The sequence below is a fragment of the Indicator indicator genome, chromosome 3 (assembly GCF_027791375.1).
Source record: "Indicator indicator isolate 239-I01 chromosome 3, UM_Iind_1.1, whole genome shotgun sequence".
NCBI lineage: Eukaryota > Metazoa > Chordata > Aves > Piciformes > Indicatoridae > Indicator > Indicator indicator.
This window is the reverse complement of record NC_072012.1, coordinates 11,153,260-11,172,195: the sequence shown is the minus strand read 5'-3', so window position 1 is coordinate 11,172,195 and position 18,936 is coordinate 11,153,260.

Genomic DNA, 18,936 nt, shown 5'->3' with positions numbered 1-18,936 from the left:
GGTACTCAGTTTGGCTTATTACCATACTGAGGGGTGTTAACTTGAATGTTAAAACTGAAATTCGCTAGGCAAAGGGCACCCTGGCCCTCAAAATCTGTTTTGAAGCAGGGTGCTTCTGTTATTTTAGCCCTGCTTCATCAGTTTTAGCCAAAGCAGGGCCATCTCATCTTCATAAGACTTGGTCCTGCAGCTCTTTGGCAGACCAGCTTGGTGGATCTTCATTTAACACAAACACCTGCTGGCTGTAAAGGACCTCGGTCCCAAAGCTATTAAATCAACTTGCCTTTGTGTCCTACAGTAAGCGAGGCAGTTATCCCACACCACACATAAGGAAGAAATACTTTATTCTGAGCGTGGTGAGACATTGGAACAGGTTGCCCAGAGAAGTTGTGGATGCCCCATTGCTGAAAGTCTTCATGGTCAGGTTGGATGGGGCTTTGAGCAACCTGATCTAGTGGTTTACATCTAATTCAAGTGACAAACTGTTCCCTGATGGGCTGATCTAATCAAATTCCAGGCAAAGGAGGAAAACTGGATTATTTATTTATTTTTCTGCTTAAATATTCATTTGCTTGCTCCACTCCTGGAGCAAATCCACCTTTGGGCCACACACTTCCCTGTTTTTAAGAGAGGAACAAAACCCAGAGTAAATGGAGGGCACTGTGCCCAACAGGACTAAGGTTTTTCTCCCCCTCTTCTCTGCCCTGGTTTTGGGAATAATGTGCCTGGTTTTGGGCTCCTCAGTTCAAGAGGGTCAGGGAGAGAGTCCAATGGACATCTATGAGGATGACTGGGGACTTGAACTTATTTCTTCTATGAAGAAAGACTGAGAGACTTGGGGCTGTTTAGTCTTGAGAAGGCTGAGAGGGGATTTTATTAACATCTATAATGTCTGAGGGGTGGCTTTCAGGGTGAAGGTGATGGTCTCTTTTCAGTGCTGCCCAGAGATAGGACAAGAAACAATGGATACAAGCTGAAACACAGGAGACGCCACCTCAACATGAGGAGAAACTTCTTTATGGAGAGGGTGATGAAACACTGGAGCAGGCTGCCCAGAGATGTTGTGGAGCCTCCTTCTCTGGAGACTTTCAAAACCCACTTGGATGTGCTCCTGTGGTCTGCCCTAGGTGATCCTGCTTTGGCAGGGGAATTGGACTAGATGATCTCCAGAGGTCCCTTCCAACCGCTAACATTCTGTGACTGAGCACATTTAACACTCCAAGGAAAATCCTACTTAAACTGGGTGACCAGGTGCTGTTGTCAGGGCATGGGACCTGGAGCCACCTAATGAGGGTACGCCAAGGATACTCCACCCCTGAGGGGAAGAGGGGCAGCAGGGAAGGGGATGGGGCTGAGGATTGAAGGTTGGCATCCACAGAGAAGGGGTGAGGAGATGAGAAAAGGGGGATAAAGAAAGATGGGGAAAGCTCTGAGGAAGAGGTGAAGGAATGGGTTGAAGAGGGAAGATGGAAGGTTCAAACCAAGGGGCAGAGGGAAGCCTCTGAGGGGGAAGGACTCAGGTGAGGGATGTGAGCCAGTGCATGATGAAAGGATGAGAGATGGGATAAGGGAAGGGGTTGAGGGATTGAAGACAGAGAAATCAAGGGAAGGGGCCAAGGGAAGCACTGAAGACAGGCATGGAGGGGCTGAGGTAAGCAAGAAAAAGGTTGAGAGGCTGAGGGAAGGCCCAAAACCTGGCAGCAGAAGGCACTGAGGGGCTGAGGTGAAGAACAGGACCCAGTGCAGGGAAGTGAAGACTGAGGGGATGAGGAAAAAGCTGAAGAAAGGCACCGAGGGGCTGAGGTGACATGGGAAGTGGGTTAAGGGGGGACTGAGGGAAGGTCCAAAACAAGAGGTTGAGGGAAAGTGCTTGAGGGGAAGGACTGAGGTGAGGAAAGGGGCCCAAGGCAGGCGGTGAAGACTGAGGGGCTGAGGAAAGAGCTGAAGACAGGTGCCGAGGAGGTCATCAGTGAGGAGGTTGAAGGCCCGAGGCAAGATCCCAACCCAAGGGGTGAGGCAAAAGACTAAGGCGAGGCGAGGTGGCTGGGACAGGAGGCGGAAGATGAGGCGGTGCGGGGAGCGCGGCTGACGACCAGCGCCGGCGCGGCGGTGACCCAGGGGAAGAGGAAAGCCGCGGGCGCGGCCCCGCGCTCTCTTTCCGGTTCAGTTTTCACTTTCTGTTTTTTTACTCGCTGCTACTGCCCGCCCCCGGCTTCGGCTCCGGTCCCTGCCCTGCCTCCCCGCCCGCCAGCGCCGTCCCTCCCCGGCGCCCTTTCACTTCCTGGGGCCGGCGGATGGCGGCGGCCCGCAGCGTACCCGCCCCATATGCAGCCCCGCATTGCCTGAAGTCGCCGGCCCGCCCGGCCCGGTAGCGCCGCGCCCTCCCGGGAGCCCCGCCGGGAGCGGAGCAGCGCCGAGGGCCGGGCGGTGCGGCATGAGGGGCCGGTGAGGCGGGGAACGGCGAAGAGCGAGCCCCGGCCATGGGAGAGCAGCGGGAAGAGGACAGCGGAGGGCCGGGCATGGGTGAGCGGGGCCTGAGGTTGGGAGGGGAAGAAGCTACAGGCAGGGAGGCTGGCTCCATCCCACCGTCGCCTAGGGCGGAGAGGCCATGCCGGCGCTGCCCTTCGGATTCTCCAGTGCCGGGGCTGCCGTCCATGTGGCGAAGAGCTTGGCGGGTGGGGGGAGGGTGTCCCTGCTCGCCGGGCGTAGGGGAACAGCCTGTGCCTGCATCAGAGCTGGAAGCACCTGCCCCAAGCCTCCGGGCACCTCGAGGCCTTCAACACCTGGAAAGCAGCTTTTGAATTTAATTTTCACTGGCTCACTGGGGTCATGTTGGCTTTTCCAAGCTCCCACTTGCGCCAGTAGCTGACCCAAAGGCCCATTCAGCTGGGAGAGCCGCAGTCCTTTCTGGTTTTGTGGCTGCACACGCCTTCAGTCTGTCCTTGGGGAGTCCTCTTGGTCAATCCAAGTGCCCTTCAGGAACAGGATATGGAGATACAAACATACTGGCTGCCTGTTGCTCCCTTCCTGCAACTGACATGGGGAGCTGAAGGCTGGAAGGCTTCTTTGCTTCCCCCTTAGAGCAGCTGCAGGGCTGGAAATGGACCCTAAAATAGAGGGGGAACAAATTGTTTCTGCTCTGATACTGTGTAAGTCTGCTGTCAGATTTTCCCCAAACAGTCCCACAGAAGCTTGGATAGGAGCAGGGCTTGCCAAGCGGTAGGTCTGCCCTCCTTAAAGGGGAGATAATCTGGGATAGAGGAAGCAAGGAGGACGGTGGATGACACAGAAATGGTTTTCAAACATGTTCCTTACTCCATGGGAACAAAGCTTATTTAACAAACAAACCCCCTAAACATTGAAGAAAGCTCGCCTGGCCCAGAATAATCGATAGCTTGGCAGTTTGATGCCCATCATGGGTGCAGGAGAGGCTGAGTGAAACTCTGCTCTGTGGCAGATTTAAGTCAGGACATTAACCTCATGTGTTTACCCCCAGCGTTTGGTTTCTTAGTGCTGTTCAGCAGATCTCATTAGTAGATCTCATTTAAGAGACTGATAATGAACAGGGGGGGAAACATGGGGCTCTACTGGCATGAGCTTTCCTGTGGTTGAGTTTGGAAGTTACTGGCCTGCGCTTGAACTAATCTGTTAGATTTAGTATGCTGTCAAGAAAATGTGTGATTTCACAGAAATTGCTGTTTTCCAATGGAAAAATCATTTTGTCAGAGAATTCTCTTTCTGTTCTGATAAGAAGTGCAAATACTCACCTAGAGACTCTATTACCAGGCTCTGAAACTGGTTTTGCATACTGGTTTGGTCTATTTTTAGTGTTTGTCTTCAACCTGGTGGTTTGGGTGCTAGCAGAGCTAGTGTTAAGTCTTTCTCATCCCCAGGTATTCACCCCTGATGTTCCCCAACGTCTGTTGCCTAACCACTCTGAGCTGTGTTGGTACAACTCTTCAAGAAGCTGTGCAGCAATCCAGATTGTGGGACTGATTTGGATTGAGAATAACCTCTTTTGCTTTATTTTCTGCTGCAGCTTGCTGATTTTCTTCATTACCACCTGTGCCAGGAGGGGAAAAGAAGGAGAATAGGGGCAAGGGCTTGTGTAGGTCATTCTAGCCATGCACTGAGATGTGTGTGGAGTTACAGCTTTGGTGGAATTGGCCTGATTTTATTGCATGAAATACATATTTTGGTCACTCTGGCATCTGTCAAAGTAATCAAGCGAGTTTGTGGTTAGAGTTCTGTTGTTCTATCAAGAAGAAGGAGAGACTGAGGGAAAGTCACTGCTGAAAGAGGAACGTGTGTAGCAAGAGCAAAAGTAACATCACAAATTATGCCTGAGGAAGGATATATGTCTGTCTGGGAGGGTTTTGGGCTTGCACAAAGGCAAAAGAAGTCAGTACCCAGTGGTTTGGAGGAATGCAGCTGCAGTACTTCAGGCAAGGGAACTGTGTGACTGCTTTCTACAGCTGCAAACAAGTTGTTTTCCCAAACTGGGAACAGAACCTTCCTTGGGGAGGTTTTTTTCCTAACCTCTAGCTGTTGCACTCACAAGGCTGCCTGTGTGTCAGGAGATCCTGAACATCACTGAACTGGTGCAGTCACCTTGATGGCTCTTGGGCTTTAGATCAGGGACGTTGCTACCATTGACTTTTAGGGTTCTGGGAGGCAGCAGATGAACTCCAGCTCACGTGGCAGCAGGCTGATATTTCTTGGGAGGGCTGAGTGTTGCTCCTGTTGTGCTTGGCTGGGTTTCAACGTAGCATCTGTGGGCTGCATGCAAAGGGATCCTCCAAATGTAACCTTCTGAAGGCAAACTTGTCATCAGTGGTTTTGCTGTGCACGAGTCTGCAGCTCTCACACGAGGTTAGAGCACATCAAGTCAGGCTGTCTGAAGCCATCAGGCTGCTGCACTGGCACGGACAATCACTTGGCTGACTGGTTTTGCCAAGAAAGGGTTGTCTTTAGCTGTCCAAGTGCTAAAATACCTGCACTGGGGCTAGTTTTGGGCAGAGTCAATGCAGAGTCCTGCAGCTAAGGGAATCCACAATTTGCAACCCTGTATAAGATGATGGAAGAGGGGAGCTGAGGAAGGATGGAAGCATCAAAGCAGCAACACTTGCCCAAGCAATGAATTAAGGAGGAAAAAGTTGCAGAAACCACATCCTCAGTTATGTAAGTGGCTGGAAGGAACAGTAAGGAGGTTGTAAAATCAAAGACACCTTACTTGGAAGGTTTCTCTGGTGTATGATGACTACTCTGATTGGAATTTTCAACCAGCATCAGAGTGGGGCTTTGCCCAGTAAGGATGGGGACCTTCACATCTCTGTGACCTGTCTTAAGGCCTTCTCCAAGAAGACTTGGAGAACAAGTCTTCTGAAGAGCAGCTGAGGGAACTGGGGTTGTTCAGCCAGGAGCAAAGGAGTCTGAGGGGAGACCTTCTCACTCTCGACTCCCTGAAAGGAGATTGGAGTGAGGCAGGTGTTGGTCTCTTCTCCCTAGTAACCAGTGACAGGACAAGAAGAAATGTCCTCAGGCTGCACCAGAGGATGTTAAGGCTGGATATTAGGAGAAAATTCTTTACTGAAAGGGTTGTCAAACACTGTAACAGGCTCCCCAGGGAGGTGGTTGAATCCCCATTACTGGAGGTGTTTAAAAGCCACAAAGATGTGGTTCTGAGGGACATGATTTAGCACCAGCTTTGGTAGAGTTAGAGGATGGTTAGACCTGATGATCTTAAAGGTCTATTCCAGTCTAAATGATTCTATAATTCTAAGGCAGCATCACCCTCAAGGGAAAAAATTCTTCCTCCCATCTAGTCTGAGACTCCCAAAGTGCAGCTTGAGGTGTTGCCCCCCTGTATCCATCTGCTAGAGCCAGGGGAGAAGCTCCATCATCTCTGTGACTCCCTGTCAGGTAGCTGTGGGCTACCTGAAGCTGTAGCTGTGATCTTAATAAATACTGACAGCCTCTGATGTTGAGATATAAAGCATGACAAAAGCTCTTGCAGCCCAGATAGCTGCATGACCCCACAGGAAATGTAAAATACAATCCAGCACTAGAATTTTTCAGCTTAGCAACAATCTCCTTGTCTCCCTGTAGAAGAGTGTTTTAAATACAGCAAATCAAGAGACTGGGAAGTGATTCCTGACCAATCTGATAGCTTTCTGTGATGGTATGGGGAGATGATGGGAGAGCAGTGGAGTACCTCAACTTCATCAAGGCTTTTGATGCTGTCTCCCATGACATTGTCATAAGGCAGGTTAGGAAGTGTGGGTTAGATGAGTGGACAGTGAGGTAGATTCAGAACTGGCTGAATGACAAATTTCAGAGCTGGAGAGCTGGGTGAAGGGGAAGCTCTTGCAGCTCAACCAGGGCAAGTGTAGAGTCCTGCCCCTGGAGAGGAATAACCCTCTTCACCAATACAGGTGAGGGGTTGGGATGCTGGAAAGCATCTCCATGGACAACGACCTGGGAGTGCTGGTGGATAACAAGTTGCCCATGAGCCAGCAATGTGCCCTTGTGGCCAAGAAGGCCAGTGGTGTCCTGGGGTGCACGAAAAAAAGTAGGGCCAGCAGGTCAAGGGAGGTTCTTCTCTCCTTATACTCTGGCATAGTGAGACCATATCTGGAGTCCTGAATCCAGTTCTGGGCTCTCCAGTTCAAGAGGGACAGGGATATACTGGAGAGTGTCCAACAATGAGGATGATGAAGGAGCTGGAACAACTCTCTGATGAGGAAAGGCTGAGAGATCTAGGGCTGGAAAAGAGACGCCTGGGGGGAGATCTTGTTAATGTTTATAAATATCTGAAGGGTGGGTGTCAAAAAGAAAGGGCCAGGCTCTTTTCAGTGGTGTCCTTTGGTAGGACAGGGGACAATGGATACAAACTGGAACACAGGAGATTCCACCTCAACATGAGGGAAAACTTTAAGGGTGCTGGAGTCCTGGAGCAGGCTGCCCAGTGTGGTTGTGGAGTCTCCTGCTCTAGAGACTTTCAAGACCTATCTGTATGCCTTCCTGTGTGACCTGCCCTGGGTGATCCTGCTTTGGTGGGGGATTGGACTTGATGATTGCTGTAGGTCACTTCCAACCCCTACCATTCTATGATCTTAAAGGTCTCTTCCAAACAAAATGATTCTGTGAAAAATGGGAAGAAACAAAGCTGTAGAAGTTGCTGGTAACGGTAGGAGCAGCAGGAACAATGCATTTGGTGTATTTTGAGACTGAAAGATTTTCAGTGAAGTCTTTCAAGAGAATCCCAAGAGGCTGGAATATGCCAAGGCAAATAATTTTCTGCAGTGCCATGCTAACTGTGCTCTGGATCGGTTCCTGTGGGCATAGGACACCTGCTCCAAGGTGGAGATAGCTCTGCTGCACTCTATGGTATGGTCTCTGGGGTGTGCCTCAGGTAGTCATCCTGCAAATACAGCAGATGTCAGCATGTGAGGAGTCTGTGCTGCATCTCCTTGCCCAGTTACTCCTGGAGAGTAAAGAGGGTAGGCTTGCTTTACATCCAGAGGAGGCTACAACAGTGATTGGAGGGATGAACCCCTTTGCAGTGAGGACATGGTGAGAGAGTTGGGGCTGTTCAGCCTGGAGAAGAGAAGGCTCCAGGGAGCCCTTCTTGGAGCTTTTCAGGACATAAAGAGACTGAGAAGAAAGCTGGGGACAGACATTTTAGCAGGGCCTATTCTGACAAAGCAAGGGTTGATGGTTTGAAACTAAAAGAGAGAGATAGAGACTAGAGAGAAGGAAAAAATTTTTACACTGAGAGTGGTGAGACTGTCCCAAGTTGCCCCAAGAGGTGGTAGATGCACCATCCCTGTAACCTTTCTAGGTTAGGGTGTGTGGGGCTTTGAGCAACCTGTTTTAGTTGCAGATGTCCCTGCTGACTGCAGGGGGATTGGACTAGATGACCTTGAAAGGTCCCTCCCAAGCCAAACCATTCTCTGATTCTGTGTCATTCACTGCAAAAGCAAGTCAGAAGCATCTGTCATAGTCAACATCTTGTTACTTTGTAGGCATGACACGTCCCTGCTCCTAAACGTTTCTGGGAGATGGTGATTGTTGGCTTAGTTTGGCTTAATTTAGCTCTGTTTTTGGCTTGAACTGAAGGAAGAAAGTGATTTTCTGCTTCAGCAGTAATGAGCCAAACATTGTTGTAAAGGTTGGGCTGCACAGGCATATCATCATGACCGTGACTTGTGTGGGTGTCCTGACCTGCAAGTGGGTGAGGATCGTGACCGTGGGAGTCTCAGGACTCAGCAATGCATATGGGAAGTCTGTGTTTCTGAAATGTCTGTGTTGAAAATTACTTGAAAACTACTATTGGTAAAATCAAATATATACAAAGAGAAATACAGAGAATCCCAGAATCCCAGCATCACGGGGGTTGAAAGGGACCTCTGGAGATCATCCAGTCCAACCCGCCTGCTAAAGTAGGGTCACCCAGGATCACAATGGACAGGTGGGTTTGGAATCTCTCCAGAGAAGGAGACTCCACAACCTCTGTGGGCAGCCTGCTGCAGGGCTCCAGTATCCTCACAGCCAAGAAGTTTTTCCTCATGTTCAGATAGGTCCTCCTAGGTTCCAGTTTGTATGTGTCACCCTTGGTTCTTTCAGTGGGTGCCACTGAAACGAGCCTTGCCCTAGCCTCTTTTCCCCCTGGCCCTTCAGCGCTTGCTCCGCATCGAGAAGATCCCCTCTCAGTCTCCTCCTCTCCTGGCTAAACAGCCCCAGGTCTTAGCCTTTTCTTCTCACAGACTTAGTAGAGTTAGATAATGACCTGTAAGATCTTTTCCAACCAAAAAGATTCTATGGTTCTCTGATCTCAATTTTTTTGGCCTGCTCCCCATCAAGGAAGTTTTGACAGAGCTTATCAGGGATATTTCAGGACTCCTGGAAAAAAGAAACATAGAATTGTGGAATTGTTTCAGCTGGAGAGACCTCTAAGATGATCAAGTCTAACCATCAACCCAACACCACCATGGACATTAAACCATGTCCCAAAGTGCCACACGTTTCTTGAACACTTCCAGGGATGGTGACTCCAACACCCCCTGGGCAGCCTGTTCCAATGCCTGACCACTCTTTCAGTAAGGAATTTTTTCCTATTATCCATCCTAAACCAACCTCTCCTGAAATCCTTCTTTGTCACTGTGGGCTTGATTATGTTCAAGGTTTTTTCCAACCTAGACAATTCTGTATTGACCAGGTCAACTTTTTAGCTGCTTCATTAGCAGGCTGTATGAACTAGAGTTTGCAGATGAATAGAGGTTTGTAACAGGGGACAGTTTTTAAAAGGACAGTTCATGCAGTTGTCCTAGCAATTACTGTGTGCTAGAGAGGATTAGAAAGTAAAACTTAAGATTGAGAACAGCAAAATCAGGATGGAGATAGGAGAAAGTGGCCTTCAACAGAGATGGAGAAGTTGGGAGGAAACAGCCTGAAGTGCCAGAGCAGGTGTAGGTTGGTATTAGGTTGGAGGTTTAAGCTTAGGGGCAGAGTGGCTGGAAAGCTGCTGGGGTGGTAGCAGCGTGGTGGTGGTGGCAGTCCGTGCTGCTCAGAGGAGAACACACATTTTCAGTTTTACTTCTGGTTCAGCACTTTCACTTTTGTCTCCTCACAGCCTGCACAGGGGCTGTCAAGCACCTTCTGCTCCCAAAAATGAAACCTGAATGTGTTGGGGTTTTGTGGGTACTTATGGGAGTGCCAGCTCTCCTTAGGGTAGGAACAGAGCTGAAGGAGCCTCTTTAATCTGGAGGGGGAGAGGACAGTGACAGGGAGCTGGTGGACTCCGTGCCATGCCCTGTGGTTGTTTCATCACGGGTTTTTTTATGGATTACTACATCTTGGGTTTTTTTTCCCCTTTTGAACTTTCATTTTTACTCTGCAGCTGAATTACAGAGAGGAGCAAAGGTCTGAGTTATCACCTGCAAAATGGCTGCTGATCTTGTACTTCAGCACCTTCCCAGGCTTTATTTTTTTTGTCTTTTCAATAAGCCTTATATTTCACCCCTGAAGGATGTTGAATAGCCAGAGCTTTTGCTGATTTAACACCCATACCCTCGATGTGTGTTCTGCACCCAGAGAGGTTTTTGACCACGTAATCTCTCTTTGTCAGCTCACTGTCTCAGATACTCAGTGTGACTGAGGGGAAGAGTGGGCTGGGGTTTACCCAGGTGGCCAAGAAGGCCAGCAGCATCCTGGCTTGGATCAGCAATAGGGTGACCAGCAGGACTAAGCAGGGATCATCCCTCTGTACTGGGCACTGGTGAGGCCACACCTCAAATACTATATTCAGCTTTGGACCATTCACTCCAAGAGATGGAGCACACCCAGAGGGTGGATCCGGCTGCCCAGAGAGGTTCTTTTTAAAGACTCTTTTCTGTCCTTCCCCTTTCCATTCCCATCTGTCCTCTATGTGTCCTTCCTTCTTTTTAGTTGAGGGGATGAGAAGAAAAAGTGATTAAAATTTATCCTTTAAAAATAAGAGTCAAAACCCAGATAGGTTGGAGGCTGACAACAGATGGGATATTGTTCGTCACCAAAGGAATATGGACCTCCTAGAGGTTAAAGTCATGACTTATCTGGAGTATTGTGTCCAGTTCTGGGTTTCCCAGTTCAAGAGAGACAGAAAACTATTGGAAACAGTCCAGTGGAGGCTCCAGAGATGCTGAGGGGCCTGGAGCATCTCTGAGGAGGAAAGCCTGAGAGCCCTGGGGCTGTTCACTGGTGGGGAGCAAGAGGGTGGGGCCAGTCTCTTCTCAGTGGGACTCAGAGTCTCCTTCTCTGGAGAGATTCCAACCCCACCTGTCCATTGTGATCCTGGGCAACCTGCTGTGGGTGCCCCTGCTTCAGCAGTGGGGTTGGACTGGATGATCTCCAGAAGTCCTTCTGGGATTCTCTGGTGACTTGGTCCTTGACCTTTTGGGTGAGGTTTTTATTAGAGAGTGACTAGCATTTAGAACCTGTTTGAGGGAGGTTCAGCAGTTCTGTGTTTGTGTTTCCTTGTAGATGACTGTAAGTTTATGAGTCAGAAGAAATAAACCTTTTCAATGTCTCTATGTTGCAAACTCAACTTGAGAGTTTAAATCTCATAGCTCATGAATCTCCACCAGCAGTAAGGTTTTAAAATAGCTAAGCCCAGGATTTCCTGTATTTCTGGGTTTAGTTTATATTTGGATTTTAACAGTTGCAAGAGCAGAAAGCTTCAGGGCTTTGCTTTGTTTCTGTGTCCATATTTAATTTACCAACTGCTTTGGGTCCTCTTCTTGGTGGGATGCTGTTGGGAAATGTTTTATTGGGATGCTTTCCTTTGGAGATATTGAAATAACTTGGGCATTGAGAAAGCTCTGGCCACTGAGGTGCTGAAGGAAGGCCTGCTCTCATGGTATTGAAAACCACATCCACTCAAGATCTGAAGATCTTTGTAGCAAAACAGATAACTCCAAGAAATGGAGATTTTCCCATGTGCAGACATCATGCGTGGTTGGAGAGGAGCTGCAGCTGCTCTTAGTGGGAGCCACAAAGTTGATCTGCTGCATGCTGGAGCAGAAGTGCTTCAGGTGCTGGAGAATGTCTAGAGAAGGGCAGCAAGGCTGGTGAGAGGTCTTGAACACAAGTCCTATGAGGAGAGGCTACGGGGGCTGGGAGAGCCTGGAGAAGAGGAGGCTGAGGTGAGACCTCATTGCTCTCTATAACTCCCTGAAAGGAGGTTAGAGTGAGGTGGGAATCAGCCTCTTCTCCTGGGTAGCAAGGATAGCATGAGAGAAAGTGGCCCCAAGTTTTGCCAGGGGAGGTTTAGGTTGCATATTAGGAAATATTTCTTCACCAAAAGGGTCATCAGGCACTGGCACAGGCTGCCCAGGGAAGTGGTGGGGTCACCAACCCTGGAGGTGTTTAAAAAACATTTGTATGAAGATCTTAGGGACATGGTCTAACAGTTCTGTACAGGGAGATGTTGGGTTATGGATGAACTTGATGATCTCAAGGTCTCTTCTAACCAGGCAATTCTGTGATTCTGCTTGGAGATCTGGCCTTGATACCTCAGCTGCCACCCACCTCTGCTGAGGCCCAGAGTTAACATTTACACCTAGTTTTTGCTTTCTCCTGCCAGGTTTTCCTCCAGAGTCAGAAGAGTCGAGTTCCCTGTTGCAGACAGCAGTTTCGGTGCTGCAGAGCTCCTACTTGGACTCTACATCTCAGGATGGTTTTCGGTACAGCCGAGCAACTCTGGTGGAAAATGATGTTTTCCTGAGTGAGGTAAGGCCGGTGGAGAAGCAGGGTGCTGCTGGCAGTTGGGGAAAGGAGCTGCAGAGCCGAGTTAATGGCAGCTCTGTCTTGCCTTTGCAGCTTGTAACTGATCTCCCTGCCTCTAGAGCCCCATTTGCAGTTCCTGACTGAAGGGAGCCTTTTCTTTGCCTTTTATTTTTTTTCTGCTTCTCTTCCAATCTCACCAGGAACAAAAGGTCCTTTCAGCCAATGTTGCCAAACATTCAGCAGCAGTTCCTGGAGAAAGCCCTGGGGGCAGGTTGAAAACTTGGTTTGGGACCTAGCAGGAGAGCTTTAAGGTTACTGTACTTCTACTGCACTGTACCAGGCTGATTTCCCGGTGGTATTTCTCTGTCCTCACACTAGTGCAGGCACAAGTTTTAACCCCCAGTTTCTCCTTTCTCCATCTGACTGAGACCTGTACAAAACCACATTTAAAATGGCTTCATCCTTACGTTCCTGCTGTTGCTGGCATAGAAGACAAGCTGTCTCCTCTGAGGACACAGGGACAACCAGTCTGCTTAGATGTGGCTGTCTAAATCTGGGATAGTCACTGTGGAGCTGAATAAAAACCTGAGAAAGCAGGTATTGAGTCATTTGCTGATTAACCTGTGAGTTCTAAAGCCAAAATAAGCAGAAGCAGAAATGAGGTGGTTGTTTTCTTGTCTTCCAACCTGGTTTTAAAAAAACCCATCGTTCTACAGCTTCTTTAAAGTCCCAAAATATCACAGACTCGGACCCAGCTCTCTTTGCTCCCATGATGTTCTTCCTGTCTGCACTGAGAACAGAGAATCATGGAATCGTTTTGGTTGGAAGAGACTTTTAAGATCCTTGAGTCCAACTGTTAAACCAGCACTGCCAGGTCACCACTAAACCATGGCCCTCAGTACCACATCTACATAGCTTTGAAACCCCTGCAGGGATGGGGACTCCACCACTGTTACAGGCTGTGACAACCCTCAAGGGGAAAAAATTGTTCCTCATGTCCAACCTAAACTTCCCCTGGGACACAATTTGAGGCCATTTCCTCTTGTTCCATCACTTGCTCCTTGGGACAAGAGACCAACCACCACCTGGCTCCAGCTTCCTTTCAGGGAAGGTCTCCCCTCAGCCTCCTTTTCTCCAGGCAAAACAACCCCAGTTCCCTCAGCTGCTCCTCACAAGACCTGTGCTCTAGACCCTTCACCAGCTTCATTGCCCTTCTCTGGACCTGCTCCAGCACCTCAATGTCCTTCTTGTAGGATGGGCCCAAAACTGAACCCAGTATCTCAGGTACGGCCTCCCCAGTGCTGTGTAAAATCTTCTGTTCTCTAAGGCATGAGAAACCTCAGAGCAAGCCCTCTGAGCACTGAAGTGGACAGATGTGTGGACTGGGGGCCTTGTGGTGAGAGACTAGTTGTGCACATGCCTTGGGGAGGGAATGATGTCTGGACACGAGCTGGTCTAGCATCGCCTGGTTGGTGCTATGTACTCCATACTGACCACCATGGAGGAACTTGGAACACAGTGTCCTCAGACTCTGGCATGAAGTAACTGGAACAAAGTGGTTTTGTCTCTTCTGCAGCTCAAAGCTTTTGCCCAAGCAAAGGAAGCTGCCGGGTACAGCCAGGAGGAGCTGGAGGAGACCTTTGCATTTCTCCTGTTTGATAATGAAGATGAGGTAACCTGAAAATTTTATTCAGCTTGAGAATTTGATGCCAAGTGACTTCATGTGTACTCTGTCCCACCAAAGCCCAGCAGATCTGTTGGCTGAAGTGTTCTGGCTCCCTGTACCATGGCTACTAGTGACATTGCTACCATATCAATAATCCAGAGCAAGTTCTGAAGCAGCTCCTGGGGGATTTTAGTGAGGTATCTCTTTTTGCGTCTTTCTAGTCAGTTACTGTCTGAGATTTGTCTGCCTCCTTTGCCTTCATGCAGGCAGGCACATAGAAGGACTTCCCCTTTGTCCCAGTGGATTTATGGCCGAGTACAAGCAGATGAAACCTTTTGTGTACACTTTGTGACATAAGACAGGAGTTTGTCAGGTGCTTTGGGGCAAGTTCCCTTGGTTTTGGCAGCTAGGTGGACAGCGAACCTGGCACAGCTCTTGGGAAGGGTATTCCTGCCCATTTTCCACAAGGATGCTTTTGGTTTTCTGAGGAGAGTTTGTCTACACAAGGATGCTCAGGGAATGCTGTGGGAGTTTGATTTTAGCATGATTTAATGATTCCATGTGAAATCACAGAATTGTTTTGGTTGGAAGAGATCTTTAAGATTGCATGGAAAAAACAGCAGGAGAGCCTGGACAGCATGGTGGGATCATAGAGGAAGAAACCTCTAAGATCACTGAGTCCAACCATTAACCCAGCACTGCCAGGTCACCACCAAACCATGTCCCTGAGCACCACAGGTACACAGCTTTGAAAGCCCTCCCGGGATGGGGGCTCCACCATTGCCCTGGGATGCCTTGTCCAAGGCTTGACAACCCTTCTGGGGAAGAAGTCATTCCTCATGTCCAATCTAAACCACCCTCTCAGTCTTCTCTTCTCCAGGCTCAACAGCCCCAGGGCTCTTCTCATTAGAGATGCACCAGTTCCCTCAGCATCTTAGGAGCTTCTGCTGGACTCTCTCCAGTAGTTCCCTGACTCTCTTGAACTAGGGAGCCCAGAACTGGACCCAGGACTTCAGATGTGGCCTCACTCTGTCAGAGTAGAGGAGGAGGAGAACCTCCCTTGACCTGCTGGCTGCACACTTCTTGATGCCCCCCAGGACACCCTTGGCCTTCTTGGCCACAAAAGCACATGACTGCTCATGATTAGCTTGTTGTCCACCAGTGCTCCCAAGTCCTTCTCCAGACAGCTGCTTCCCAGCAGGTCAACCCCTCACCTGTACTGGTGCAGGGAGTTATTTCTCCTTGGATGCAGGACCCTACACTTGATCTTGTTGAAGTTCATAAGGTTGCCCTCTGCCCAGCTCTCCAGCCTGTCCACATCTCTCTGAATGACAGCACAGCCTGATGATGGATCAGGCATCCACAATTTGACTGGTTTGCTTTTATTTCTCACCCACAATGAGTTCAGGCTCCTTTGGTTGTCACTCCTTGGTCAGTATATTTTTGGACTTTGTACACTTTGATGAATCTGATTTGGACATAAATTAAATCAAAGCTGCTAATACTTTCCCAGGATAGTCATATTGCCTGTGGAGGAGTGAGCACAGAGGAACAAATTTCCTCTGCCTTCAGGCCAGACCTGGTGCATTTATTTTTCCATGAATTTTCCTTCAAGATAACAAAAGTGCAAAGTCCAACCTTGTGCTTGCAGAGGTTTCTGGAGATGGTGGATTTGTTCCAGATTTTTCTCAGCTTTTCTTTCCATGGAGATTTTTATAACAACACCTGATAAACACAAGCATTTAGTATCTCAAACAAGAAATTTTCCAGCCTCTTGGTTCTTCCTGGGGACATTGTGTTTTCTTTATACTCTGGGATTTTAGGTACTTTAATGATTTGTAGTTGTCTTGCAGCACTTTTTTGCTTGTTGCAAGTTATTTTACCAACTGCTGTGCTTTAGTTTCGGGTGGTTGTGCCCCTTGCCTTTGGAAAAAAAAGGTGGTAAAAGAGATTTTCTCTTCTTTTGAAGGCAAAAGAGGTGTGTCAGACAGGCCTGCGTGTAAACAGCAGCTCTATTTCCACGCTTGGTGACCCAGCAAAAGGTGAGATTTCCATTCAGAGGACCAGGAGAACCCTCTGAGGTTATCAGCTCCTTTAAAACCTGAAGCAAAAGCCCCAAGAGGCTCCTGGTACTGCCTTATTTACTGCAAAGATCCATGGAAATTCCATGTTTCTTACATGAGAGACTGAATTTGTCTGTATCAAGCAGCAGCAGTGTTTTGCTTTGTCTCCCTCAACCAGCTGAGGATAGGATCTTCCCCAGGGAATGTTCTTGTCTCTTCCCCTCTCCATTTCAGGCTTTTTCTCCCTTGTTAATAACAACCTTTGTCACCAAAGTGGCTTTTTGGCAGCTCTCCCCACCGGAGTTCTGTTTGCTGAGCTTTTGCCAACAGTCCTGTTAATAACCAGAGCAGATCGTGATGTGTTGGAGGCCTTTTCAGTCCATGCTTGGTCTTTGCCCAAAAGTCTGGGGCCTCAAAATGGGCACTGCAGGACATGTTACTCAAAGAAATCCAAACGTCTCCCAGTGCTCCTCCTGCAAGTCCAAGACATCGAGCAGTCAATGGCACTGAATGGAAAATCAAGCAAGAACTGGTTATTTGTCTGAGTGTATATCTGGACTGAGATGGATGTTATGGGTAAACTGTGCCAGAATAGGTCTTGTCACAGTGTAGAAGGTTCACATTGGCATTTGGGATGCTGAAGGACCACAAGGAGCCAAAAAAGGGGCCTGGGAGGTTCTGTACCATGCCACTGCAGTGTGTGTTCCCCACATATAAACATACCATACAGTCGTAGAGTGGTTTGGGTTGGAAGGGACTTGAAAGGTCATCTAGTTCCAAGCCCCCCACCATAGGCAGAGAGACCTCCCACTAGACCAGGTTGCTCAAGGCCTTTTCCAACCTGGTCTTGAACATTTCCAGGGAGGGGACATCCACAACCTCCCCATTGCCTTTGTGTGACTCCAAAGTGAGCCAAATACCTGCCCCAGTTGAGCTGTGACCTAGAAACCCTTCACCAGATCTTCCTTTAAGTGACAAGTCCTCCTTAGGTGTATTTTCATGTAACATCAGCAAAATCAGCATTAACTTTCCTACAGGTGACCCCAAAACCCAAGATGTTGTTCCATAGCAGCAGACAAAAAAAAAAAAAAAAAAAGAACAGAATTAGGAGTTTCACCCTTTTTTATGGCTCCTTTTGCTCTGCAGGGACCCCCATTTCCACAAAGAGGATCCTCTTTACAGGGATTGCTTTTTGGCAACCAGCTTTGCTCCACAGATGATTCACATTATCTTGTCTTGCTTTGTTTTCACAGGGGTTTATATTTCCAAGTATGCAGATTGTCTTCTTCCCAGGCCCTGGCACCCTGGGAAATCAGGCTATATTGTCATCTGCAAGCTAATTAAGGTAAAGAGCAAGTCTCTTTTTGTTTGGAATGGTGTTCAAAAGCCACTCTTCAGTGCCAGCAGTTTGGAAGGAGACATAACTGTGGTGGGGTGGAAAAATCAGCTCTGTTGAGAGTTTGTTGGAATTTTTGATCCTGGGATGTGTCAGGCTAGAATGAGAGAATCATTTTGTTTGGAAAAGACCTTTAAGATCATCAAGTCCAACCATTGTCTAACTCTACCACGTCTGGTGCTAAACCACGTCCCTTGGCACCACGTCTCCACATCTTTTAAACATCTCCAGGGATGGAGATTCAGCCACCTCCCTGGGAAGCCTGTTCCACTGTTTGGAATGTTCTAGAAAGCAAGAGATCCATCTAGGCTTGACTGTTAGCCTGCAGGGCAGGAGAGGATGCAGAGGACCCTCTATGTTCCACCGCAGAGATCAGAAATTCCTCATAGTTGCCTTTTTACCCAGATGCCCTCTCCCTGGAACTGCTCAAGGCCAGGCTGGACAGCAACCTAGTATAGTGGAAGGTGTCCCTGCCCATGGCAGGGGAACTAGGTGATCTCTAAGGTCCCTTCCAATTCAAACCATTCCATGATTCTCAAGTGTTTTCAGAGGTTTGCCCATGTGCTGCTTGAACACCTCCAGGGATGGTGACCCCACCACTGCCCTGGACATACCATTCCAGTGTTTGAGAACCCTTTCAGCGAAGAAATAATTCCTAGTAGCCAATCTGAACTTCCCCTGGTGCAGCTTGCAACCATTTCTTCTAGTCCTGTCTCTCGCCACCAAGGAGAAGAGGCTGGGTCCTTCCTCACTCCATCTTCCCTTCCGGTAGTTGTAGTCAGGCCCTCAAGTCTGGAAGGACAAAAACAAACCCTCTCACAGTGGTGGGGAGCATGAGGCTGCCACCAACATTGCTTTAGTGGAAAATGAGGATTCAGAGGTCTTACAAAATAAGTTCCTGCAAATGATTATGTGTATTCATGTCATTTGTGAGGACATGGACCTGTTGGAGCAGGGCCAGAGGAGGCCACAACAATGATGGGAGGTTGGAAGCCCTCTGCTGTGAGGACAGGCTGGGAGAGTTGGGGTGTTTGGTGTGGAGAAAAGAAGGTGCCAGGGTGGCCTTCTGGTGGCCTTTCTGGACTTAAAGGGGCCAAGAAGAAAGCTGGGGACAGACTTTTCAGCAGGGCCTGCTATAACGGGACAAGGGGTGATGGTTTGAATCTAAGAGAGTTTTAGACTGGAGAGAAGGAGGACAATTTTGACACTGAGGGTGGTGAGACCCTGGCTCAGGTTGCCCAGAGAGATGCCCCATCTCTGGAGCCATTCTAGGTTAGATTGTCTGGGACTCTAAGCAACCTGCTGTAGTTGAAGATGTCTCTGCTGACTGCAGGGTGGCTGGACTAGATGACCTTGAATGATTTTTTTTTTTTCCCTTCTTCTGTTTGGTCACTTTTGTGTCCCAGGGGAAGGTGAAGGTGGTATCTGAGAATCACACAACCAGCTACACCTGCCCATCTCCTGGCTACGACTGCCACGTCGCCGTGAGCAGAAACAACCTGCCCTCAAAGACCAGCCACGGCCAGGCCTTTGCTCAGAGCCAG